Below are 12,128 nucleotides of genomic sequence, written 5' to 3'. Positions count from 1 at the left end.
TTGTTTTCTGAGTAATGTAGAGAACCGCTTGCAAAATAGCAAATAGTTCTGTGTTAGTTGAGCTTGTCTTGTGTGAAAGTAAGAAGCTTTTTTCTATATTTAAAGATGGAATTATAAATGCTGCTGTAGATGATAAATCGCTTGTTGACCCATCCGTGTAGACCGCAGTAACGTCATCCGGGGCTTCAGAAAGCATTGAAAGTGTCATTTGCTTCAGCGTGGTTTGGTTTAAAGTCGATTTTTTCACAACTCCAGGTACTGATGTAGAAATATTTGCAGAGTAAAATGTCCAAAGCGCAGCTGGAGGTTCAAATGGGAGTGCGAAGTTTGCGGGAACTATATCTGCATTAGCCATTATTACCTTATGTACACTGGAAAATGACCTACGGCGGATAGTTGCAACAAGTGGGTGATCATGATGTCGTGTAAGAAGGCGAATGAGATGTCGGAGAGTTTCCCGTTCACGTAGAATCGGTATTGTGAGGGCGTGAGCTTCTGCAACCACCAAGGAGCTTGCTGCGGCTCTTGGTACTCCCATGCAGATTCGGAGGCTGCGGGCTATCAGATGTTTGAGTCGCGCTTCAAGAGTCCGGGAGAGCCCACATAATGCTGGAAGTGAATACGAAAGGGACTGTGTAACGAGTGCTCCGTGGAGAGTTAAAAGTGCTTTCGAAGAGCCACCCCATCTGGTTCCAGAGCAGCAGCGTAAGATATTGATGTATGGCGCAATTTTTCTTTCTAAATATTTTACATGAGCTGTCCAAGACAGGTTCCGGTCAATGTACACCCCTAGGAAACGATGAGCCTTCACCAAAGGCAAAGGTTTCCCTCCAAGCGTGAGTTCAAGGTTATTGAGTCTTCGTCGTGTAAATGGAAGGACCGCAGATTTCTCAGTAGAAATCGACATACCTCGTTCAATGAGAAATTGTTCAATTATTAAAAGTGAAATTTGGAGACGAGTCTGAATTGCACTGGGATTAGCATCTGATGACCAAATAGATATGTTATCAGCATACATGGAAATTGATACATTATCTGGTAATAGACCAGGAAGTTCTGTCAATACAAGGTTAAATAATGTGGGACTTAATACGCTTCCTTGAGGAACTCCTTGTGAAACATAGTGCTTTGATGTAAAACCATTGGGCGTCCGTGCGTACACCGATCGATCATGGAGGAAATCACTCATCCAGTTCACTAGGTGGTCACCTACTTCTAGTCGCTGAAGCTGTTCGATAACATGGCAGTGGCTAACAGTGTCAAATGCCCGCCGAATGTCTAGAAACACTGCTACTGTGATTTTGTGAATGCTGCGTTCGTGTTCTACACAGGTCACGAGATCGAGTACAGAATCCATAGCTGACATATTCCGCCTAAAACCGGTCATTTGGAACGGCAATATTCCACTGGAATCTAACCACCAATTTAGTCGCTGTAAGACCATATGTTCCATCGTCTTCATCAGCACGCTGGTGAGGCTCACTGGACGAAAAGATGAGATGCTTAGAGGGGATTTTCCAGGTTTTAAAACAGGCACTAAAATTGCTTCTTTCCAGACAAGGGGTATACAACCACTAGCCCAGCATTGGTTATACATATCCAGTAAAAAGGACATTGCGTGCTTCCCAATATTCGTTAGTGCAGCCGGAGTGATACCATCTGGTCCTGGGGCACTTTTTCGCCTGAGCTTTCTCAATGCCCATTTCAGTTCACTTTTGTTAAATGGCAGATTCATGATATGGTTGTAAGCTGTTGATAGCCGCGGGGATGGGGTTTTCTGATCCGTGTTTGCTATGGCTGTAGAAACGTGTTGCGTCACTGCTCTGCAAAATTCTTCGGCTATATTCATATCGCTAACACCTCGATGAAGTGCCAGCGCGCGCAATGGTTGGCGTTGTAACACCGGCGATTTTAATGAGCGAACTATGCGCCATGCTTGTATTTTCGGGGTGTTCGGTAATATTGAATCCCAAAGACTCTTCCATCGGCGTTTTCCCAAATATTCGAGCTCGTGTTTTGTTTTCGTCTGAATTCGTCGGGCTTTCATTTGATCTTCAAGTATTCCGCTCCTTCGAGCTTTTCGTTCCGCCTGTCGGCGTTGAGCACGCAATTTCTGGTACTCAGGATCTACCCCTAGATGTCCATAAGGGACTTTTAACGTTTGTGATGATTTCTCAAGGTTAATTTTTATCCCAGAAACGAAATCATCTAGTGTCTTCAAATTTGTCATTGAGTCAGCGTTTAGTGCACGAAACTTGGACCAGTCAGTTAAAACTGTATGTCTATGTTTCACAAATGGATGTAATTTTGTGTGACTTATATAGATAGGTAGATGATCGCTTCCCCTGGTGTCGCAGTCGGTATACCAATTGGCCTGAGCTACCAAGCCTGCAGAGCAGATGGTCAAGTCTAAACAACTAGTGTATCCGTCTCCTTTAAGGAATGTCGGAGATCCGTCGTTTAGAACGCAAAGGTTGTTTGAAATGAGTATTGAGTCTAACATTGATCCTCTCTTTGATGTATGAGAGCTGCCCCAGGTTGGACTATGTGCATTGAAGTCTCCACACAGTATGTAAGGTGCATCCAAAGAAGCCATGAGACCTTCTAGGCGTTGTAAGTCTGTTGTGCTTCCTGGTGGTATATATACGCAAACAATATTAAGTACCAGGCCACGAATGCGTACCTTACAAGCAACAAATTCTCCAGAACTATCAATGTCACTCACAATTTCTACTGATGAAAGATAGGATCTTATACCTAACATTACTCTTGAGGAACGGAGCTGAGCGTTTGAGGGATATAGCACGTAATCAGGCAGGCGAAATTGTTCGGATACGTGGCCTTCACAGATAGCTAAAACCGAGAATTTGTAGCGACTGACAAAATCCTTGAAATCGCTGCGTTTTGGCATTAGGTGACGTGCATTCCATTGTAATAAAAAGGAAGTGGCGTATACCTCAGTTAGATGAGCCATTGAATGCCGTTGAGAAGTGGTTCCATGGCCAACAGAGCTTTGATGGATGATTTGGAACCGATTTTCGGGTATTCTTTGATAATTTCTTTTATGACTTCCATCATGAGACGTAGGAACATGTGAAGGAAGCCTTTTGCACTGCTTTCTTGATCTGGATGGGCAGACTCAATGTGATGCGCGGTTCTAGAACTAGTACGGCGTCGATTATCCACATGGGAAGGTACTTCCTCTTCGGTATCTGCAGTTGCTTTTGGGTTTGGTGGTATGACGTGGGAACTTCCTTGTCTTGTCTTGTGATCTGTTAGTGTTGTGTTGCTGCCGCTTGGAATTCCTTGCAGAACGTCGGAAAAGGTAGGCCGTGATGTTTTATTTTGCGTGGTCATTTTGTCACTTGCCTTGATAACATCCGGATTAGGAGCTGGAGCTTTCCGTGAAGTAGGTTTGCCATAAAAAAGCTCATTTTTCTTAGCAGCATGCGCCGCCTGTTTTCGTATACAGCCTGCATAGGTTGATACATGGCGCGAGCCGCAGTTGGCGCATTGCGGTTCACGTGGTGTCGGGCATTTTTTGTGGTGATGAGGACCTGCGCAGATCTTGCAGCGACGGGAGCTGCGGCAGTCGCGAGCCAGGTGGCCATATCGTTGGCAGTTGTAACATTGAGTTGGTGCCTCGCAGTGTTCTTGCACGGGGAAGCTGTGGAATCCTAGTTTGATTCGTGCAGGTAGTTGTAGGTCTTCACGAAATTTAAGGATTACTGTTGTCAGTGGATGTTTTGTTACGGGACCATCTTCCCGTCGAGTGAACTTCATTTGTCGTTGTGCAGAAATGACTCCGTCGTCTCGTAGGTATTCACCGAGTTGATCATCACTGTAGTCAAGTGGCACACCCCAGATTTTCTCCAGATTTTTCGAGTACGACTGTGGTACAACGACATCCACCTTGATTCCCGCGAGGGCGTTTAGTTTTAGCAAATTATTCGCTGCTTCGGCGGACGCCACAGTGACAGTTAGTCCTCCATTTTTGTCAATTCGTTGAGACAGGACTTTCTCTTGGGATGTTGCGACGATTTCTTGCGCCAACTTATTAGGGTTGACCTTCCAGAACGACTGGGATGGATCATTGAGTTTGAACAACACCGGAATGCCAGCCTTGCGAGTCTTCTTGTAAATCACCTCAGTGAAAGGTGTCTCCTCATCGGTGATGGACTGCTGATGTTCCATAGTTTGAGCAGGTGGCTTTTGATATTCATCAGCGCGCCGTTTTCTCGGAGGTATGTCACTTGTTTGGGCAAGGCTTGAACCCGAGTCATGGGATACTGCGGTTGGTATTACCACAGGTTGGGAGGTGCGTAGAATTGTTGAGGAGGCATGTTCGTGCGGTACAGTGCCAGCGGGGCTGATGACAGATGTCATCGCCACAGCGGCCGGTAGTGGTATACCGATTAACTGTCACTAATGGGTATAAATGCTGAAAAGCTTGCCGAATGGTAGAAAGAACAGGTTGCTTCGATCGCACTTCTTCATATCTGAAGCTTCCTCTTGTACTTGTTATCTTCCTCCTGTACTTGTGCGCTGTTTTAGGTATGTCTTCTATGTACAAGCTACCTCAACTCTCTATGTTGCTACGAGAACAAGCGCCAAATTAGAGCTCTACGGATTGGATTGTTTCGGCTACACCCGAAATCGGATGGCCGAACGAGTCGAGGCCGATCCAAGGCCAAAACAAAATGGAGGAAGAGAGGCCTCCCGCGCGCGTTCGCTTCTCGATCGACGATGACATTTATGTGCTACGCGAAGTGTATGTCACTAACTCATTAAATCCCAGGAGATGGACTTGAATGGCCGAAAGGGTCCCCGAAGCAATCGGAAGAAATTTCCAAACGCGACCGGGTCGACCTGCTGCTGGCACAGTTCAACACGAAGCACAGATTTCCCGGTTACTTTTCGTAACTTAACGTGAAAAAAAAAAAGAAAAAGAAAGAAACGGGTCTGTGTGAACGAGCCTTTAGCCGCGGAGTAGCAATACGTCACCATGTCAACAGTTACGATTTATGTTTAGGCTTAGGAACGGCCAGAATCAGGTACGATCTTTAAAATGGGGCGAGTCCACCGCTCATTCTTTGTGACTTGAGCGAGATTAAGCAGAGCGAAAGCCGGTTGCACTATTCATTGGCAATGAAATTGGCTAATACTGCAGCGACCATGACGAATTTGCACCGAAGCGAGCGAAAAGGGCGCCGCCATGTTTGCCGATATACAACCCGGCCCCAAGCAATTGGGGGCCCCACGTTATTTCTCGAATTTCACGTTGGGGGCGCGAGCCAACCCAAAACCCCAAACGGAGTTTGGGTTCTACGCATGCGCAGTGCTGAGAACCTATTTCTTTGGGGCCCCAAAGCTTTGGGACCCCTGATTATAGAACTTTCTATAACTGGCGTGCTGCTTCAGCTACAGGATGAGCTAACAGCAGGCTACACCTACCAGCGTCGTGCCTGTGACCGGGGAATGGCCCGTCCAGTTCTCAGATAATTCCATTGGCTCACATGATAGCCTGGTATTTGAGGGCGTGCACTCTCTTGTTGACCAGAGAAGTAAATCTTCTTATTCAGAGACGGTCGGCTGATGGGCCTTGCTGTGCCGTTCCAACTGGTGTTACCCTCCCTACGATTTGAACCGCAAGCCACAATAAAGTGTCGTTTCGGCGGAAATGTTTTGCGTTTTAATAATTTTTCACTGTTAAGAAGTTCGTTCGTTGTCCACAATGGCGCTGCATGCGAAAAAGGCGAGCTTGCCGCGTTGCGTCGTCACAAACTCTATTCTATAAGCACGCTGCGTGAGGTGTCGTTGCGTTGGGTGCCCCAAAGCTTTGGGTTACCCAAAGCGTTGGGGCCCCCTATTCTAAAACTCTCTATTAACGTTAGGGATTCGTTTTAAGCGGTATTTGCGCAAAATACAAAAATCGTTGCATCGCCCCTTTAAGGTGCAACCCCACTCTTGGTTAGTGTGATTTTGAACCAACAGATGGCGGTGGGATCGCCTTCCAAGTAGAGTGCCTTCATACACACGCGCGCTTTTGCTTGAGTGGTGACATCTCAGCCATTTTTCCGCCCAATAGTTTTTTTATTTTTTTAAAATTCATTTTGATGTGCGCGCAATCTGGTGTCTCTCAGCTCGAGCGCGTAGCTTTGGCTAATGCATAGACGCCATTTTACCGCCCAAGTCACGCTCCCAGTGCGCGAGAGTGTCACGCGCTGGCACATTCAGGGCAACAATGGATGTCTTCACCCTGAGACAGACAGACATGTACTTCCAAGCCTGTTCATCAATCCGAGAAATCGTGTGTGGTGGCGCTTCGATACAGGTGCCACCAAGCGGGAAAACCGGGAACCAGCCGGTCCAGGTCGCTCCGCGCGCCCCTCCGCGTCTCTGGTGGCTTTCGCGGACACGTGTTGTCGGCGCGATGGCGAACAGTGTAATTTCACGAAGGTCCGAAAATTTCTTAAGTTTGCCTGAGTGTGCATTAGTGTGGTGAAGCCTCAGTAGATTGTTTCCTTCCATCACGTGTTTTAAAGCCCGTTTACTCTGCAACACACGGTCGCGTGCTTTCGATTTCTTGGAAGGGGAGGAATCGCGGAAAAATGTTTTGATTTCTTGTCTCTCTCGAATCACATTCAAAGTGGCGACTACTTGGTAACTGATAAGGTGTTTCTTTATAAGGATGTAGAGTAGTGGACTGAGGACGACAGACGGGGCATTTCACTGGAGGGAGCATCAATGCTGCAGTCAAGTGAATGGGAAGGTTCGATAGATGCTTTTCTTGAGTTTGGTTGTGTTCGGTTAGCTTCAAGTTTGAGCCACCCACGCCGGTCGGTGCGTTGGCTAGTCATCTTGGCTGCTTTTCGCCGAAAAAGCCTCTGGACCACTCTGGAGGAGTTGGGCTGATTTCGCAATAACTTGATTCAGGAAAACCTGCTCGCTGCAAATGATAAATGAGGGAAATCATCTGTTTTCAAAAGGTGGGGGACGCGTCTGGCAACGTTAGAAGCTGTCACGGCATTATGATCTATCGCGCCTCCAATATTTATATTATACCCCCGTCGAATTAAGCCAGCAGCAATATACGCCTAAATTGCTCATGTTGACCGGCCACAAAAAATACTCATTTTAACCGTTCAGGATTCGAAGTCAATTTCAATGCAGAGAGGTTCTGCGTGAATCTCCACTGAAGACTCTTCAGTTTGCCCGCATTCGTCTCCGTGCTACCGGCTAGAACCATTTGGCGAAGTTTAACTTAGTATCTCTCTGTCTGTCAAATATGCTTTTATTCAGCAGTTCACCTCATAGCTAGTCAACTAAGCTCATATTTCAAACCGAAGAATATGCTAATATCGCTTTAGTGGGACACCCCCCCCCCCCCCCCCCCCATAGTACGTAATATAATACATAACCCGCTCGTCAAAATGACTTCTCGATTGCTACTAAAGCCTGAATTGAAATACGAGTATCAGCTGCTTAGTGGCGTGCCGGCAGGTTAACATGCTCCTTGGCTCAAGAAGCGCTTGCTTAATTTTCGCAATTTTTCTGCAGCCTGTGTTGTTGACCGAGCAGACGACTGAAGCTGTTTCTTAAACGCGGATACGCACAAAAGCTCGATTTGACGGACAGGTAAGTCGCATGGTCGAGGCATGCAAGTTGGCTGAAAATTACTGTCGGAGGAAGAATTTTGCAGTCATTGCCGCTTTCCTTAGATAATCACAACTGATTAGAGACTATTACCGTCTCTCCTCAGCCCCTTAGTTTCGGTTTTGAACGAAATCTCCAAAACAAAAGTTTGACATGAAAAGAACAAAAAAAAAAAACACCAGGAAAACAAAACTATGCTCTGCAAGTTTATGTGCACCGGCTACACTTAACCGTCTCAGTTCAAATACCTATAAAATTGGGCATTAAACAAAAGAAAATCTGTTAAATTGAACGCGCCACCTGTTCAGGCGGCCCGGCCAAGCCGACGCGACCTGGACTCAGCCGCCATGTTTGTTTGGTGGTGGCGCCCCCTATAGGTCGCTGGAGTCGCGAATAGTTGTTTACACTGTACATATGTATCACAGAATCAAGCCCATACAAGTCAAGGGAAGCTTAGTGGACTCCAGTGTTCGTAATAAAAAAGCGTAATAATTTTACAGGAAACAAACAAATCAGACTCTCGCTTATGCAATGCACCTAATAAAAACATCCTGAGCAATTGTTTTTAATACCGAAATAATGCCATTGCGGCATCTGCAAACGTGTTAACATTTTTAACGACTGGTGTGAAAAAAAAAGACATCCTAACATTGCCACGCGACTAAGGCGCCTGGAACGCGTCTCCGACTGTTGTGTTTACAGCGTTCTAAAAAGTGGTCCCCCGATTTCTGTTTGGTGGCAGTCTCAAGTAGCGGCCCGGCTCTTTAAATCAACTGCCAAATTCCGTTTCTTAGCCTATCGCGCTACGACTTTGTGCAGCGTTGCCCACAGGTGGCGCATATTTTGTATAAAATTTACAAAGAGCGAACTTAGCTGAGGAAAAAGTATAGAAACGCAGCGAAGTCATTGGTCTCCATACAATAGGGCGCCCTACTGATTGAAGACCGGTGGCATCGCTGAGTTTCCAAAGGAAATAAGCCTTTTCCTTGTTCTTTTTTACCTTTTCCTCATAAAAGTTTGCTTTTTGCAAATTTTATAGAAACATGCATCACCTGTGGACAACGCTGCACAGAATCGTAGCGCGATAGGTTAAGAAACCGAATTTCGTGGTCTATTAAAAGAGCTTGGCCGCTATTTGAGACACCCGGTAGAAGTGTCACGTCCCGGCCGCGACCCTGGCGGTGTCACAGCAGAGGTGATGGATACGGCAGACGCCTGCTCTACGATAGGTCGTTCTCCAGTTTGGGAATCAACGGAAACTGGAAGCTTCGCCAGACAGGATATGGGACGCCACGAGGACAGCGACACTCGCGTTCTCTCGTGTTTTTTTTCTCCCAAAGCTTCTACGCCCAACTGCCAGGATTGCGACATCCGACTGCGTGACACTCGGTCTTTTGTGACGTCATTTGTTGCCTCTTCAGGACAACTCTCGACGCACCGGCGCAATAGGACGCTACGCACACCAGACGCGTTGCAGGCACCGTATACACACGGCACTGTTTACAATAGCGAGAAACTCGCGATCAAACAAATGCCGGACGAAAGGGGCTTGTTCGTTGCACTCGGGAATTGGGTAGCTTATAAGAATGGTCCACACATTCGCGCGTGAAAAGCTTATAGACACCTATAACAATGTCAGAATTATTTCAGGCTCACGGTGAAATAATATGTAACCAATTAGCGGCGAGATGTTTTGGTGGCGCCCTCCTATGGTTCCCCCTTGTGACGTCATTACCTTGCAAAAAACAAGTTCGAGGGTGTTTGTAAATAACATGGTGGAAGCTTGAAATCATTGCACTCTCAAAGCAACACTGCCAACACCGTCAAAATTAAAGTTCTTTCGTTCCTTTTATTTCCGCCGATGATGAATCCTTTTTTGACGTCATAGTCAGCGTTCGGCCAATCGTGGAAGGCCGACCACAGCGACGCTTTCGGTCGCGCACGTCGCCAATAGACCGATCTCGCTAAGCGTGCGAAGCATGCGTGACGCCGCCCTAACTTTATTTCACAGGAGGCAGACGGCAATGCACGAGAGGGCTCGTGACGCCTCGTGCTTTAGTCGCGCAAAGCCCCAGCGAGGTTGGTGCATGTGTAAAAAGGCTAAAGTTCCCTCCATGCATTGCGGCAGGGGTGGCGTAGTTAAGCTGGCTGGTGAGATTGGTCGATTAAAAACAACCAACATAGGGAGTTCGAGAGTGTTCCAGAAGTTACCTGATATAACCTGTTCAGCCTTATGCTGAGACTGCAGCCAAAGCTACAAGCGCGAGCTCACCCGCGCTCCTGACTTTGAGACATGCATTTCTAGCGCGAGTGCTCGTTCTACTAAAGATCGCTTCAAAGCAACGAACTCGAGCTCTCGTGCTCGTGGCATTGACTACAGTAAGGGTGAACGGAGTATGGGTGGCGCTATTGTGCCAGTGCGTTCTTTCTTTGTAGGTGTTTGCAAGGGTCGTGCCTGGAACGCCTCTCCAACCGGCGTGTTCACCGCGTCCAAAAAAAGGTGGTCCCTCGGTTTCCATTTCATGACGTCATAGATATGTTATTCGCACTTACGCAATCTGTAAGGTGAAACACTGCGACAGCTGAAGCGTGACGTCGGAGCCGCTAAGGTGCCATTTCAGAGCAGATGGACCCAATGAACGGTAGAGCTGCGAGCGCGCACCATGGAGTCCGCGTAGGCGTTTCGTATCAAACCGAGTAACAGACCGGACAAAACTACCCCAGTGGTTTGGAACCAACGGGGGTGTATTAAAGATCACTTCAGCTGTCTGCGTAAGAGGGGAGCGTGTTTTCGTACTTCACTTCGGTAGGAATCACGCGTGCTAAACGAAAAGTGCCGAATAAACAGTGACAAGGAGGTAAACAAGCCTAAGTCCACTCTCGAATGAAGGTTTATTGAAAAAAACGCACACTATTATTAATATCTTTCTGACTATTTGTTTAGAACATGAAAGTCTGTATATGTCAGGTGAGTTGACGGGGCACTAACACATTTGCTTTCCCCTGGCTTTCTGATACAAAATGCATACTAAAATTCTAAGGCAGAATATTGTTGTTTCTGCTAATTCTGAGTCACACTCTGCGCACTCCCTATATTGTTGTTTCTGCTAATTCTGAGTCACATGGACACCTATCCCAGTGCACTGCCAGATTGCCCGGTGCACTCTAAAAAAAGGTTTGTGCGTCTGCTTTCAGGCACAACACTCGGAGAGCCAATCACCGCAACTTACGGAGGCAGCTCAGCGAATGACACTGCCGAAACATATGTTTAGACCAAAAAACGCAGCCTGGGTTGTGACATTAAGCAATGCAAACGTCACGTTTGCATTGCTTAATGTCACGACTCAGACTGCGCTTTTTGGTCTAAACATATGTTTCCGCATTGTCATTTGCTGAGCTGCCTCCGTAAGTTGCAGTGATTGGCTCTCCGAGTGTTGTGCGGGAAGGCAGACGCACAGGCTTTTTTTTTTAGAGTGTGACCACTGTTTTACTCACCATACACGTTACCATTGCTACCAGGCATGACCATGCATGTTATTTTGCTTGCTCGTTATCTCGTAATCAGCGGCCTGTGGAATGTCTTGGTAGGGTGCCGAAAATGGCGCCCGTCCAGCTACTCCGTTTCACCTTATCTTGTACCGCAGCGAAGGCTAGAAGCGTGAGCTCATATAGCGTTGGCAGCTGCCCTTAATGCACGAGGGCTTGCGCCACCGAGACGTGTCCTAAAGCGAGAAGCTCGCGCTTGTAGCCTTTCCTGTGGTACACCATAATTTGAAATAGAGTATACACGGAGCGCGGCCGACGGCGCGAAACCGGGAGGTTTCCCCACTAGCAGTTATCGCCGTAATATCGCTGTAAAACCCTAGGCGAGCGCTTGGTTCCGAGGACCTCAGGTGCTATCCAACAGGAAAGAAGACGCTCACTAGTGGTTGAGCTCTCTTTGCTAGATAGCGCGGCATGCCATGTCACGAGCTCGCCTGGACTTTTTCGTATCGTCCGCGACTTCCGACGGTGCTGTCAGGTTGGTCGTACAAAAACTGTCTGCAAAAAATGTTCGAAGCATACACATGTATCAAGCAAAGATGTTTGCAAACATATTTGACGCCCGCCCGAAGATAATTCTGCCATCATGTCTGCAGCGATGTTTGATGTACAATCAGCGTGTCTGCGGCCTTTGAGAGCGCATGGAAAACGATAACAAAGTCGCCTTCGTCTCCCTGTCGGAGAAAGGAGCCAAACAAGCGTGGGCGGCGGCAGCCTTCAATCCGCTTATCGCCACTTCCAGTCGCCGAAGGAAAACAGCTAGCGCCAACTGGGAGGCGGGACTTCCCGTCTCAGGCCCGAGCTACTTTTCACAAATTGGATCGTCGGCCCTGAAGCCGGCATCAGCGAGTGCCGGGAGGAAAAAGATGCAGATGATGTTGTTGTTTTTTTTTTTTCTAAAAGAGGAAGTCGAGTAGTCGCGAAGTGTA

At 47.3% G+C, this 12,128-nt stretch overlaps 1 pseudogene; it reads left to right on the top strand.

Annotated features, from left to right (window-relative positions):
* Positions 1 to 1,274: 1,274 nt before the first annotated feature.
* LOC115309504 lies at positions 1,275 to 1,748 on the top strand (annotated as a pseudogene).
* The last annotated feature ends 10,380 nt before the right edge of the window (positions 1,749 to 12,128 follow it).

Source organism: Ixodes scapularis, unplaced genomic scaffold (genome assembly GCF_016920785.2).
Source record: "Ixodes scapularis isolate PalLabHiFi unplaced genomic scaffold, ASM1692078v2 PGA_scaffold0__279_contigs__length_252992795, whole genome shotgun sequence".
Lineage (NCBI taxonomy): Eukaryota > Metazoa > Arthropoda > Arachnida > Ixodida > Ixodidae > Ixodes > Ixodes scapularis.
The sequence above is the reverse complement of the archived record's forward strand: the minus strand, read 5'-3'. Positions and strand labels throughout refer to the sequence as shown.